Below are 14579 nucleotides of genomic sequence, written 5' to 3'. Positions count from 1 at the left end.
TTGCATGACTGTATATGTATAACCTTTATCAAATTGCTTGCCTTCTCAAAGAAGGGGGGAAAGGGAGGGTGGTAAAGAATTTGGAACTCAAAATTGTAAGAAAAAATGAAGGTTTAAAATTGTTTTTACATGTAATTAAGAAAAAATAAAATATTTAAATTAAAAAAAAGAAATTTCCTTCCTACTTCTGTGGAGGGAACCAGACACTTATACAGATAAGTATGAGATAATTTGAGGAGGGAGATAATGCCAACAAGTAGGGGGAGATCAGGACATTCTTCCAGTGGGATATGGTTGTACTATTTTAAAATACAATTAGAATTCCAAAAGATAGAAGAGAGGAGGAAGTGCATTTCAGGTAGGTGGGGTGGAGGATAAAAAACTAAAGCCAGGAACAGCAAATAAGCCAACTGAGTGGAATAGAGAACAGGAATAATGTGAGATGAGTCTGGAAGGATATAGTCTGGAGCCAGATTGTGAAGGATTTTAAATTAATAGTTAAGGTGTTTCTGAGAGGCAATAGTGAGCCACAGAAGATTCAGGAACATGGGTAATAACAGATGGTCTTATGTCTGAGGAAGATCATATGTATGTTTATCCTCATTTAATAGGCAATAAAACATCTCAAGAAGCTGCACTGGGTGCATGGATGGGGTGAGAAAAGGAGACAACAGGAGTGGTCCTAGGCCTGACAGGGCTGACTTCGCAGGGGTTGTAATTCTGTTTTCCCCATTCGGTTTACCCTCATCTGTGCTTCAGCAAATGAAGGCATGCTCAAAGATACTCTGTGTTCTGTGTAGCCAAGCATGTATGTGTCTTAGTCAGAAGATTCATGGTCCCCTCTGATTCTAAAATTCTATGAAATTAATGGAAAGAGCCCAGGACTGGATCCATCATAACCAGACCCAGTTAACAAAGCACTTTACAAATATTATCTCATTTGATCCTCACAATAACTCTGGAAGGTAGGAGGTGTTGTTATCTCCATTTTACAGATGAGGAAACTGAGACAAACAGAGGTGAAGTGACTTGGCTAGGGTCACTGAGCTAGTAAGTGGGTGAGATTGGATTTGTCCTGATTCTGGGTCTGGCACTCTATGCATGCACTGCCTGGCTTTGTCATGGTACTAACTGACCCTAGTCACTCAGCAAGTAAGAATAATGTAAGAAAGTAAGGTAGGATTTGAACTCATGTCCCTTCACCTCGGATCTAATGTTCCTCCTCACTATAGCACACTGCTTCTCTGTAATCACAGAAACCTTAGAGAACACAATGCTAGCCCAGAGAGGGTCAAAACACAGAGGGTCAGAGCTGGAAGACTCTTTGGAGATCATTGTGTCCTACCTCCTCATTTTGTAAAAAAAAAAGAAAAAAAAAGAAAAAGAAACTGAGTCCCTTGGAACACCGAGCTGATAAGTAACAGAGTTGATTTTTGAGCCCAGGTCCTATGTGTCTAAATTTGCTTCTTCTTACCCTATAGCTGTTGAATGAATGAGTAAATGAATAGATCAAATCAAGAGATAAGGTAGTAAGCCAAAATGGCGGACACAACTTAGCCCCCTCTGCCATTTTTGGTACTATAGACATGACCAAACCTTATTATATAGGGCAATCTGGGAATCAGAAGCCCCAAGTGCTTGTGTGTACTCCTCTGGGGTCAGGCTGAGTTTTCCAAAGCCCTCATATCATACCATGGAGCTACATACCTATGCCACCCATAATTAGGGTTAACCCTACAAAGACTGGGGATTGGTCAAGGCATAGATGTGCTGGAGTCAGCTGACCCAGGGACGTGATTGTTTGACTTCGTCATTGTGAGAATTTACATCTTGAAAATTGACAAATGCTACAAATCAGGGCTTGATCTATTGCCTTGTTGACTGTCTAGATTTTAAAAACTGATGGAGAAAATGTTAATAATATAGATTAAGTTTAAAAGTGTGTCCCAGGCACCTTCTCTCCCGCTTTTTCCTAGAAAGCCGGTTGTTGAATTTTGCCAGCACACCCCTGGGTCCAAGGATAGACACCTCCCTTCCCAGAAGAGGACTAGTGGTTGAGTTGGGGTCCGTGAGACATGGAAGCAGCAGGGGTGAAGGAGTGACAGAAGTCACACTGGACTTGGAGTCAGGACAGCTGAGAGCTAGGCACAGTTCTGCCATTATCTAGTTGTGATATAGGGTGAATCACCTCAATCCTTTGGGTCTCAGTTTCCTCACCCGAAAAATGAAGAGTTTGAACTTAGAGATGACTAATTGATCTCTCAAGTTTCTTCCAGCTCCAACAGTCTATATTCTTAAAGTCTGTGTTCCCAGGCTCCTTCCAGCTCTAACTTTCTACATTCCAAGGATCCTTCCAGCCCTGACATTCTAAGACCACACAATTCTAGGTACAGGCACAGTTCACTGCTCTCCCAATTCTCCCCTCTCAAAAGACACGCCTTTTGGGGATCCAATCAGGTCCAAGGGCTCCAAGATCAGGCCATAAGTGGGAACAAAATTGTCACTACATTTGCCTCTGTGGTCTTTGTTTATTGTCTGAGTGCTAGAAATATTTTGAATTGTTTTGTTTGGGGAGGGGAAAAAAATAACCAAATTAAAAAAAAAGTAACTCCCTTGAAAGGCCCAGTCCTGGAATGAAAAGGGAAAAGGACAAACAATGTTTTGGAGCCTTGTGAAAGTAGACCTCCAGCTTTTCTCCAGTGATGGAAAGGAAGCAAATCCAGAAGCATAAAATCAGAGACCTTTAAGAGTCAGAGGAAACCTTACCATTCACCTCGACCAATCCCTTCATTTGATACAGGAAGAAACTGAGGTCCAGAGTGGTCAAGTCATTTGCTCAGGTATTTTTTAGTGAAAGACTTGGAACTAGAGCCCAAATTCCCTTCCTCCAAGAATAGAGGACCCTACAGACCAGGGTTTTTAGGGTCAATTGACAGTATCCCTCACCTCCCCATCACTTTTGGAGTAACTACTAAGCAACCAGTTAAGCATTGGACTGGAGATAGAGAAGGAGAAGGTAGAATTGCTACCGCCAAGACAGATTACAGTCAGGTGGCTCAATTGTTCTTTCAATTCTAAGATCTATAGGGCCTCAGAGGAGAAACCAGCAACTGGAGAGTTCCTTGAAGAAGGTGGGATTTGAGCTTGCTCTGTTAGATATTGTCAATCAACCAATCAATGAGCATTTATTAGAGTACCAGGCAGCATTTAATTCCAACAGACTACTATCTGGTCTGCCCCTGCATCTGTAGTGCCAGCTCATTCCACTGAAGGCTGGGGATATGGGACAGTTATTGATGGAAGGTTATTGATCTCATCACCAATTTGGAAAGGTAAGAGAGTAGCTACCATTTGCATTTCATATCCAGAATGGACTCTCCCTCTTTCTGTCCTTCTGTTCCTCTTCCTCTCCCTCCCTCTCATTCCCCCTTCCTTCCTCATTCCCTCCCCCCTCTCTCCCTTTTTTTCTCTCCCTTTCCAACTGCCCCCTACACCTTCCTCCCCCTAGGATTTTTTGGGAGCAGGAAACTGAGGCCCAAAGAAGGAAAATAAATTACTCATTTCTAGCAGAAGTAAATAGAAGAAAAAAGATTTTGAACTCAGGTCTTCTGAATAAAAAAAATCATAGCTCTTACCACTACATTATCCAATCAGTCTCCCTATTTTACCCATCTACCCACATTCTCCCCAACCCTACCATAACCCCCACATCTCCTTCTACTTTCCCATCGGGATGTAAATTCCTCATAGGCAGGAGCTACCTTCGATTTTGTATTTGTATTCCCAGCACTTAGCAAGGTAACTGACCCATAGTAAGCATTTAACTGGGCACCTAGGTGGCTTCAGTGGATAGAGCATGGGACCCAGAGTCAGAAATACCTGAATTCAAATCTGGCCTCAAACACTTACTAGCTGGGTGACCCTGGACAAGTCACTTAACCCTGTCTGCCTCATTTTCCTCATCTGTAAAATGAGCTGGAGAAGGAAATAGCAAACCACTCCAGTATCTTTGCCAAAAACAAACAAACAAACAAACCCAAATGTGGTTCACCCATGAAGGGTCAAACACAACTCAACAACAACCACTAAGCATTTAATGAGTGCTTTCTAATTCATTCATTTAGCCTAAATACTTAATTAACACTTTCCACTGGTTTCTTCCTGCTAGTACCTCCTCATCCCTTTTCCACCTACAATCTTTGGAATGAGTAACTTGTGGAATTGTAGTTTGTGGAACTGATTGGGGTGTGAACACCTTTGTATGTGTGTCTTTGTAGGTAAACACTTATAGGTGTTTTAAAATATGTATATGTGTATGTAGTTTTGCACGTGTACATCTGTGCTTATAGTACATGTTTCTGTATAAGTGTGTTGATTCTTGAATACAAGGTTCCATTTGAATGTTTATGTGTGTTACACAAACACATGTTGAATGGATGATTATATGTTTGTACCTCGTGGACTTGGATGCTCGAGCATGTTTACATATCAATCAATCAATATTAATTAAGCACCCACTATGAGCCAGGCATTGCCAAACCAGCTAAGCAATGGGGATACAAAAACAGGCAAAAGACAGTCCCTGCCCTCGAGGAGTTTACAATCTCATGGGAAGCTTACAATCTAATATCACAGGTGGGTCTATGTCTTCAGCATTAACATTCTTTCTTCATTGGTGCAAGGTGGGGGGGTTTGTGATTTGCTGTTCAGAAAAGAACTGGAATTTGAGATCCTGAAATCTGACCACACCAGGAATAATGGGTATAGTTCTGGGAGATACCTTTAAAGAAAGTTATTGACAAGCTGGAGCAGATCCAGAGGAGTGTGACCAGGGGTGGTGAAGGGTCTGGAAACCGGGTTATACAAGGAGCTGGGGGTGTTTAGTCTGGAGAATAGAAGACTTAGGGAGGAGGGAACATGATAGCAATCTTCAAATACTTGAAAGCCTGTCATGTGGAAGATGGAGTACATTTAATCTAGGTGGCCCCACAGGGTAGCATTGGGAAGATTTCAGCTCCATCTAAGCTAATTTCTCACAATTAAGACTTATCCCAGATCGGGATGGGCTGCCTTGGGCAATAGAGAACTTTCCATCGTTGAATGTGCTCAAGTAGAGATTGGAAGACCTTCTATCTGTCAGGCATGTACTAAAGAAGATTCTTAGCACAAGGTGGGAGGAGGGCCAAGATGAGCTCTTCAGTCACTTTCAAAAGAGACTATAAGATTTGAAAATTCCATGATTCTATGGTCTTTGTACTGGTCCTAGGTTGTCCTTTCTCACTTGGGATACACAGAAAATTCCAACCCACAAGAAGAAGAAGAAGAAGAAGAAGAAGAAGAAGAAGAAGAAGAAGAAGAAGAAGAAGAAGAAGAAGAAGAAGAAGAAGAAGAAGAAGAAGAAAGAAGAAGAAGAAGAAGAAGAAGGAAAAAGAAGAAGGAAAGAAGAAAAAGGAGGAGGAATCCTAAAGTCCTGAATACAAAACAATATGGGGTTTTTTGTTTGTTTGTTTCTCTCTCCAAGATAAACCCTTCCATATTCTTTGTCTCATGCCTGAAAAGCTGACTTTGCTCTACTCAATCCACCTCAAGTCTCCTGGCTCTCTGTGTTCAGTTCTAGCCCTTAGATCATACGGATGTCTTAAGGGGGACAGAAGGCCAACTTGGCTGTTGTCCCATCCCACCTCATCCCAGCCCAAGAAGGATAATATCTCCCCCCTCCTCTGTGCAGGTCATGGGTATTGGGGGAGGGAGGGAAATGCAGCTAAGCCAGGGGTGTTGTAGCAGAGGAAAGCCTGTGAGAGCTGCAGCTGGTGCTGCCTGCTAGGTGGTCTCCTGATCTCCCAAACATGCTATACTCACTCCTGCCTCCATATCCTAATAAGACTGTATCCCCTGCTGGGGAAGCTCTAGTCACCCCTCATCCAGTAACCCTCCTTGGACTGCTCCAGCCTTCACTTAATTCCCTGAACCGTTTCCCATAGCGATTTCTGTCTGGATTGCAGTAGTTCTTCATAAATGTCTTGATTACAAGCTGTCATATATCAATGTATAAGTCTCTTAACAACTGCAAGGCCTGTGATTTTTGCTCTTGGCTCCTTTCTGACACCATACACAGGAGCTGGGCACCCAGAAGATAGTAGGTACTTACCAGCGATTGAATAAAACATGACCTTAGTTGGCAAAGCCAGAATGGCTTGTTTAAAGCCCTGAATCCATTTTTCTAAAGCTGGCAGCAGCATTCGAGATCCTAATCAATGAATCCATTAAGTTAAGGATGTGATTGTTAAAGCCTAAAATATGGAACCTTATGAAGTCCCTCCTGGAGAGCAGGGGCTGTCTTACTTTTCATTTGTACCCCAGCCCAGAGTCTGGCACCTAGCAGACACTTAATGTGTTTGCTGATTGCTATAGATTCTCATTTACAGAAGCACAGTTGAAGGAGGTCAGAGTCAGAATGGAGTCTAGAAAATAATATCAGAACATAGAACGTTAGGACTGGAAAGGTCCTTAGACATAGACTATCTGAGCTGTAAAGTGCCTTTGAACATGGAGCTTGGGAACATGTTATATCAAGGCTAAAAGGGTTTATTCCTAGGGATCACTTAATTCAACCCGCATGTTTACGGGTGAGTAGACTTTAGGCCAAAGAAAGGAAGTGACTTTTTCAAGATTAGACATTGAATTACTTGGCAGAAGTTGGTCTTCTGATTCTGTTTTGTGTATTCTACCTACCTGTTAATTTTTCTTCTTAATATAGTCATATGATAAAAATAATAGGGGGCAAGGGAGGGAGAGTAGGACAGAATGTGGAATGAAAAACTTAAAAGAAACCCAAATGTTAAAAATTGTTTTTACATATAATTGGGGAAACAATATTATTAAAAGAATAAAAATGATGGTGAATCTTTTTCTTTTCAGAATTTCTATTCTCAATGAGATTTCTACACTAGGCATCACTGGAACTTTCCTTCTATCAGATCAAATAGTTCTGACTCTCCACCACCTTTCTGTCAGATTTTACACTATCCATTCACTTTTTTCTAAAACTCCCCTCTGGGCTTCCTTAGTTTCCCTCCTATTTCTCAGACAACTCCTTTCTTTTATCTCTTTTGTTGACCCTCCCACCCCCGGATTCCACCTCATCTCAGAGCCTGTGAAGCTCTGGTCCAGTATACTAAAACATTCATTAATCCAGAAAGGGTGGGAGACAGCAGAGTCTGGACTCTCTTTCTTTCCTTGGCTCAGTCTAGGTTCCCTGTATGTCTTCCAGCCTTCATAGTTCACAAGGAGAAAAAGAAAAAACGGACAGCTATGTGGCATCCTCGAATCTCTGACGGTAGCTTCCTTGGTGAGGGAATGGAAGGGGTTTTAATGGTTCCTTTATAAGATCTCTCTCCCATTCCAATCCTAATCAGGATTTACATATGACCTACTCCCTCTACTGGAGGGATCGAAGCTGGACTAGAAAGAAAGAAAAAAGGAGAGAAAGATTGGGATCTTCATTTTCTTGGGTGTGACATCTTGTATTTATTATGGCCCGTTTGATATTTTACAAAATTCTTTCTCATTCAAGCATCTCATTTCATAGGCTCACAGATCTTAGAGAAAGAAGATCATAGGGGTTGTGACATCTTGATTTGTTAACTTAGGAAACTGAGGCCCAGACAGGTAAGTGATATCACAGACATCAAGCCCAGAGACAGGATTTGAACCTAGGTCCTCCCACTCTGAAATGCATCAATTTTCCCTCAAACTCTCCCTGCAAGGTAGGCCAAGTTAGACAGTATGGTGAGATGGAAAGAACACTGATGCTGGAATCTGAGGACCTGGGTTCCCACCTCTGATGTTTACTATCAGTATGCCTACGGAAGAGACACTGAACTTCCCTGAGCCTCTGAGGCCTCTTCTGGCTCTAAAAGATCTTAGTTCTACAGATGTGGACCTTCAGGGTGGAAAATTTTCAGTTACTTGCCTAAGGCCATACCGATGATAATTAGCTAGTTCTAGGTTAGTTAGTTCTCCAAGTTCTCAGCCCCAGATCTTCCTGGGCAAGGATGCTGTCATGTAAGGGCTGGGTGGTCCTTGGCCTTTGTCCTTTTAATCACTCAATTCAAATTATGCTCCCAGTTTGTGGATAATGGATGCTCAGCACTTTTTTCCATTTGAGAAGGGGGTTCCCTACCTTACTTAATGCATTTAAGGAAAGCTTGAGTGTGTGTGTGTGTGTGTGTGTGTGTGTGTGTGTGTGTGTTGTTCCTGCGCATGTGTTTTTCCTTTTATTGTCCCAGGGGACACAATTCCCAAGACAGACTATATCAGAGCCACAGAAGGAAAGAATGAGAGAGAGAGAGAGAGAGAGAGAGAGAGAGAGAGAGAGAGAGAACAATGAGAGAGAATGAGAGCTAGAATGATACAAAAATGAAAAGACAAAGAATGAGGGAGAGACAGAGAAAACTGAGAGTGAGGGAGAGAGAGACAGAATGAGGGAGACAATGAGAGAGCTAGAATGAGAGATGGAGAGAAAAGACAATGAATAAGGGAGAGGCAGAGAATGAAAGACCGGCCGACACAGAAAGATTATTGGCACAGAGAGACATTGGAGCGACCGCTTGTTAGGCCGACAGCTGTCTCTGACCCTTCTTCCCCGCTGCTTCCTCTGGTAGGGCTGGCCTAGGCTAGGCTGCCCCCCGGGAGGGAGGGGAGTCCTGGTCGCAGGCTCTTCCTGGAGTTCACAGCAAAAAGACACCTCCTAGTCAGCTCCCCTTCGTCTGCCCGCTTTTCTCTCGGAGGTGGCGGTGGTGGTGTGTATGTGTGTGTAGTGTGTGTATGAGCAAACAGCTAGCGATCGCGGTGTGTGTGTGTGCGTGTGTGTGTGTGTGTGTGTGTGTGTGTGTGTGTGTGCCTGCCTGCGCCTGTGTGTGTGCTTGTGTGCGCGCGTGTGTGCCTGGGAGGGTTGCCCGAACCCTGGCCCCTCCCTCTCTCCCTCTCCCCCCCCCAACCCCAGCACATTCCCCGCCCCTTCCCCAAAGAAGAGGCCGAGCTGGTATTTTTCCACCCAGCAGGATGGGTGATGCTAAATGCTCCCTCATTAGACAACAGACACGAGAGGTCAGGAAGAAACCGCTTATAAATTACCGTTTCCTCCCTCGCAGCCCGGCTAGTTGGACTGCGACGCGGAGCAGGACGCACGCTCCAGGCACCCAGCGCTCTCAGACGCCGGTTCCTTGACAAAAGCAGCGGCGGGCAGCAGCGGCAGCGGCGACGGCGGCAGCGGCGGCAGCGGCGACGGCGGCAGCGGCGACGGCGGCAGCACCAGCTACGGCCACAGCGGCGGCTGCAGCGGCAGGTAGCATTGTCGCGGCTGCTGGAACCGGGACGCGGGGAGGACGAGCCGAGGGAAGGTAGGCAGGGAGCACAGAGGGGTCGCGGGGAGCTAACGTGCGAGTAGAGCGACCCTGGGAGCTAGCCCAGGACGGACGGCTCTTATTCCCCGGGCAGCTCGGAAGGAAAATAAGCCGAGCCAGACAATAGCTGTATGCGCTCCGGCGTGCGCGGAAGCGTGCTTTGTGACCCTGACCGAGGTGCAGAGCTCCCCGCCCGCCTCGGCCCCGCATCCCTCCACGGCCACGGGCAGGCCACGCTGCAGCCCGACCGGGCTCTTTCCTCCAGCTCCCTCCGCTCTCCCTCCGGTTAGGTACCGCCGCTTGTGGGGCTAGGTTTGCGCCCTGGGCGCCGGTATTCGCCTCCGCTGCCCCCCGCCCCCTCCAGCCCACCTTCCCCCCTCCCAACGGTCTGCCGCAGACCCTTTTCATCGCCCTGCTCTTCAGATCACCCTTGAGGAAGGATAACTCCCTTCCCCCTGGCACCCGGTGCCTAGATGGGTCCTGATCCCCCTCCCCCCTGCCCAGGCTCGTCTGCATTTAGGTTTGGGGGTGGAAGCGGTGGCGAGAGGAGGGGAGGACGGGGAGGGAGGAGAGCTGGGAGTGGTGTGTGTTTTTGTTTCCCTGGCAAATTGCAATTAAAAAAAATGCCTTTTGATGCTGGCGGGGGGAACGGTGTGGAGAAGGCGGGGAGATATGTGTGGGTGAGTGGGGAGGCAGCCCTCTAGCTCTGGTATGGAGAGACCCCCCCCCTGCTCCCCAGTACGGCTCTTCGGTTCGCTCCCTTTTGGCTAGGAAGCCTGCAGTGTTCTTACGGGGGGCTTTAGTGGAGGCTCTGCCCGCCTGCATCTCTGTTGGCGGGGTGAGGAGATACGTGGTGCTGGAGGGAAGCATCTCGGAGCATCGAGCCCGGAGCCTCGGAAGCACTGGCTGCTCTTACTGGCGAGCCTCGCTTAGCGCCCGCACCTCCCTCTCCCCACCCCCTCATCCCGACACACGGGTGAATGCATACATGTTGAGGATGATGACCAGAATCGAGGTCTGTGACCCCGGGAATCAGACGGAGCGTGGGTCCGAGTGCCAGAGGAGGGAGGTGGGAAGGAGTTATCTTTCTGTGTATTAGAGATGAATTACGCAGACCAGAACTCTACCTGCCTCTCTCCACTCACCTATAATCGTTTCCTCTTTTGGGGAAGATAAAAAGAGGCTGTCGCTCCTTGGAGACGACACCCCTTTCCTCTTTCTTCCCTCCTCCTTTCTCCTCCCTCCTCCTCCCCACCTCTGTTTTTCAAGGTGAAATGGTAGTCCGTGTTTAAGCCTGGATGTCTCTTTTTCCAAATAGCAGCCTGGGTGCTGGGTGACAGAATTAAGGAGGTCACAGTTCAATCCTTAAATGTAGAAAGAGGGCTTGAATAAACCCACCCGGACATTGGAGAGATTTCAGTTGTCAGAAAAGGAGGGAGAAGGGGACCTCGATGGACTTTTATCTCAGCTGCCCCGGAGGAAGGCATTAATGAAGTGGGCAGAAGAGGAGGAGGAGGAGGAGGGAGGAGGGAGGTGACACTCGGGTTTAAGCGCTATTTTGGTAGTACTAGTAGTCCCTTTGGCAAGGTGGACATCTCCAAATGCTTCACAAGCATCATGGGAAAAGGATCAAGAAAAAAACCCCAACGATGCCAGCCTGTAGGCCCTGTGCCCATCTGTCCATTCTAGTTGAGATTTCTGCTAGTTTAGGGTTTGTGTGTGTGTGTGTGTGTGTCTGCCCCGGTGCCCATCAGCTTATTAAACCTCCCAAGACACTGCGATGTCAGGATTTCCAGGCATATATGCTGGGGTTGTGATCTTCTGTCCAGATTTGTATTTCTAGATTTGGAATTCATTAAGCTGGACAACTTTTGGCAATGTGTGTGTGCAAATTAAACTCTGGGAGAAGGATTCTCCCAAAGGATGGTGACTAGGAAGGTGATCTTTTAGAGAAACTCAGGGGAGGAGGGATTTATTTTTGTGAGAGGAACATGGCTAGCTCCTAGCAACCAGTGCCTTCCTTTGGCATTAAGAGAAGTGAGGGAGGAGGTTGGTGGGTGATGGTGGGGATAAAGGAATTTTATTGGAGTCTATTGAGACAGAAGAGTGAATTAGACAGATCTAGGAAGAACAGTAGGATCCTGGAAGGGGCCGGCAGTTGGTGCTTTCTCTGGTTATAGCTGCAGACAGTAACTGGAAATTGTCTTAACTACAGGATACCTAATAGGCAGAAAAGCCAACGTTATGGAAAGGCTGGCCATCACCGCTCTTTCATGCTCCCAGAAGTTTGTCCGTAAAGGCAAAAATCTCTAGTTTTAAGAAGAACTGGGAGAAGGAGGAGGAGTTATAGAAAGGAAAGCACTATTAACATTTTGAAAAGAACAGCAAGGGATTTTCTGAAATATGATTTTATTAAATGTACTAGAATCTTTTGGGGAGGTGGAAGGGACTTTAGAGGTCAAATAATCCAACTTCTTAGTTTTTACAAATGAGGAAGCAGGAACAGAGAGGTCTTGGAGGCAGAGTGTGAAGGAACCTACTGATGTCCAGAGGATCAAAGATCTGGAGTTAGAAGAGGCCAGGAGGGTCCTCAAATTAGGAAATTGTCCCAGAAAGTCTAAGTTACTCAGACCACTGGAATTCAAACTAATGACCTCTGGCTTCCAAATCTATGCTTTTCTCCAATGTGTCCTAAGGAGTCTAATAGTGTGAAGCCCAGAGATTTTGGGTTGGGGAGCGCAGGTGGTTCTGTTTTATAGAAAGTTAGAGTAGTAAAGGTCATCTGGTTCAGTGCTCTTCATTTGCAGATGGAGAAACTGAGGCCTAGAAAGGGAAATAATTTTCCCGAAGTCACACAAGGTACTGGTGGCAGTTAGATTTCCTGACTCTCGGATCAGTACTTCCTAGTGTGAAACATCACATGGCCACATTGACCTGTGTTTGGGAGACAGTTGTTCAGTCATATCTGACTCTTGGCGGCCCCTTTGAGGGTTTTCTTGGCAAAGATATTGAGTGCTTTGCCATTTCCTTCTCCAGCTCATTTTACAGATGAAGAAACTGAGGTAAACAGGGTAAAGTGACTTGCCCAGGGTCACACATCTAGTAAGTGTCTGAGGCTGGATTTGTCATGAAGTTGAGCCTTCCTGACTCCAGGTCTGGCACTCTATCCGCTTTGCTATCTAGCCATGGTACTAATTAGTCTCATTTTTATTGATGAGCTCAGAGAATGGAATTGATTTGTCCTTGGTCACCCGGCTAGTAAATGGAGGAGCCCAAACTCAAGTCCAGACCTTCCAATACCATTTCAAGTATTCTTTTAGCGGAACTCTGCTAGCTAACTCTGGTAGTCAGGACGTAATAGCTGAATTGGGATTACCTTTTAGGAATTTTTTAAAAACCATAGAAATGCAAAATAGGCAAAATCATGAGGAGCATAGAATGTCAGAGCTGGTGGGAACCTCAGAGAATATGTAGTCATAGAATCTTAGAACTAGAATCCGAAGGGTCTTAAGAATCTATTTACTCCAGCCCCTTCATTTTACTGATGAGGAAACTTAGGCAGATGGAGAGAAATGACTTGCCCAGAGTCACACAGGTAATTGATGTCAAGAAGTGGGATTTGAACCACTGTCCCTCAACTTTAGAGCTACTGATCTTTTTATGGTACCACGTTGTCTCCCCCTCCCCCTTTTTTTCTGCTTAGGAAATTAAGCCTCTTATAGGTTCTTATAGGGAAAGTAGGGAAGGAGTCTCTTGGCCAAGGTCAGACAGGTAGTCAGTGGAAAGCTACAACTTAAGAGACCAGTTTTATAAAGAGTTCTTTTCCTGGATTTTCCTCATTCCCAGATAGAGTTCCTTCATTGGCAGTCTTGGCCAGGTACTCTCAGGTCTTTTCTGCTCCAGGTGACCTGGCAATTTTAATTGGCCCAAACCTTGAGTAAAAGGAAGGGTCAAAGGTTGAGAGGCCTCTGGAGAGCCCCTTTGCCTCTTCCACATATTGTACTGTTCTTTATCTGCCACTTGAAAACTGATGCCACACTTGGAGGAGGGGGGTTGGAGTTCCTCAGGTGAACCCCTCTCTAGAGGAAGAAAAAGAGTCTGAAACAAGCAGAAAGTATCTTTTGCCTGAGTCAGTGGAGGCTTTCTGGGGGCAGTCCTCTGAAATTGTCAACACTGACAAAGCTCAAGTTTCTGTCACTTCCCTCTGAAGACAGTCAAACAGTGAAAACAGCTCTTTCCGGCAACAGCTGAGTCAGCAATGTTTGTCAGCTCTTCTTTTCGAAAGCCTTTATTTGCGTCTGTCCTATTCGAGACTCCGTGAGGGTTCCAGGTGTGGATTTCCAGATTAATGAGAAAAGTGGCCAGGCTGGCACATGCCCATAGTGGGAGCTGGCATTGCCTACCCTTTGTCCTTTGTAGCAGGCACTCAGTATGATAATGAGCTGCCATTAGACCTCCCCTGACGTCTTTTCTACCCAGGGGCAGGCTCCAAACATGCATTTTAAGAGTTGCAGAGTTAATTAACTTCCTAGTTCCTTTTGATTTTAGGCAGGAGTTACAAGGCTAAAGTACCTGAGGTGAATTATGGCTACCCGGAAGTAGGACCTTTATTTTCCCCTGCCTATCTGTTTCTGTGGCTGCCCTTTGGAAGACTGATTGTTGATCTGTGCCAGGCTGATATATGTCTGTACATTGGTTGGGGAAAAGGAGAAGACGCAGCCCTGGGAGTAAGCTGACACAAGTACTAGACCACCCCCCTTCCCCCTTCACTGTAGCTGCCTTGGTGACTTCAGGCAAGTCACTTCCCCTCTCTTAAATCTCACTTCCTCCAAATGAGGGAGGCTAGATTAGGAAATCCCAAAAGTCTCTTCTCACTCTAACATTCAATGCTTCTGTTTCCACTCAGTGCTACTGTTTAGCTTAAGGAAACCCCACACACTTTTTAAGTTTCTTAAGAAACACTAGAGTCACGTTTCAGTTCACTGGCATGCTGGGGATGGGTGTTTTGGCTCATCCAACATTCCCGTTAATAGAGGTTATAGTCTCCACCTGCCTTCAACAATTATTAATTAAATACCTCTCTTGTTAGAGGCACTGGGGATACCATGATGACAACGTTAAAAGGTCTTTGCCCTCTCGGAGCTTTTCACATTCTACTGCAGGGACACAATAGTT

At 45.7% G+C, this 14579-nt stretch overlaps 1 protein-coding gene across 3 annotated transcripts in view; it reads left to right on the top strand.

Annotated features, from left to right (window-relative positions):
- Window positions 1-9050: 9050 nt before the first annotated feature.
- Window positions 9051-14579, top strand: part of SLC6A6 (solute carrier family 6 member 6) — a 135296-nt gene continuing 129767 nt past the window's right edge. For 2 of the 3 annotated variants that reach the window (XM_020981136.2, XM_020981132.2), the window contains exon 1: window positions 9051-9401. The gene's annotated coding sequence lies outside the window, so the exon portion shown is untranslated. The remainder of the gene's footprint in view (window positions 9402-14579) is intronic. The other variant, XM_020981135.2, reaches the window with a different exon arrangement.

This window comes from Phascolarctos cinereus, unplaced genomic scaffold (assembly GCF_003287225.1).
Source record: "Phascolarctos cinereus isolate Bilbo 61053 unplaced genomic scaffold, phaCin_HiC Scaffold_4;HRSCAF=312, whole genome shotgun sequence".
NCBI classification, from domain to species: Eukaryota; Metazoa; Chordata; class Mammalia; order Diprotodontia; family Phascolarctidae; genus Phascolarctos; species Phascolarctos cinereus.
This window is presented reverse-complemented; position numbering and strand designations above follow the sequence as displayed.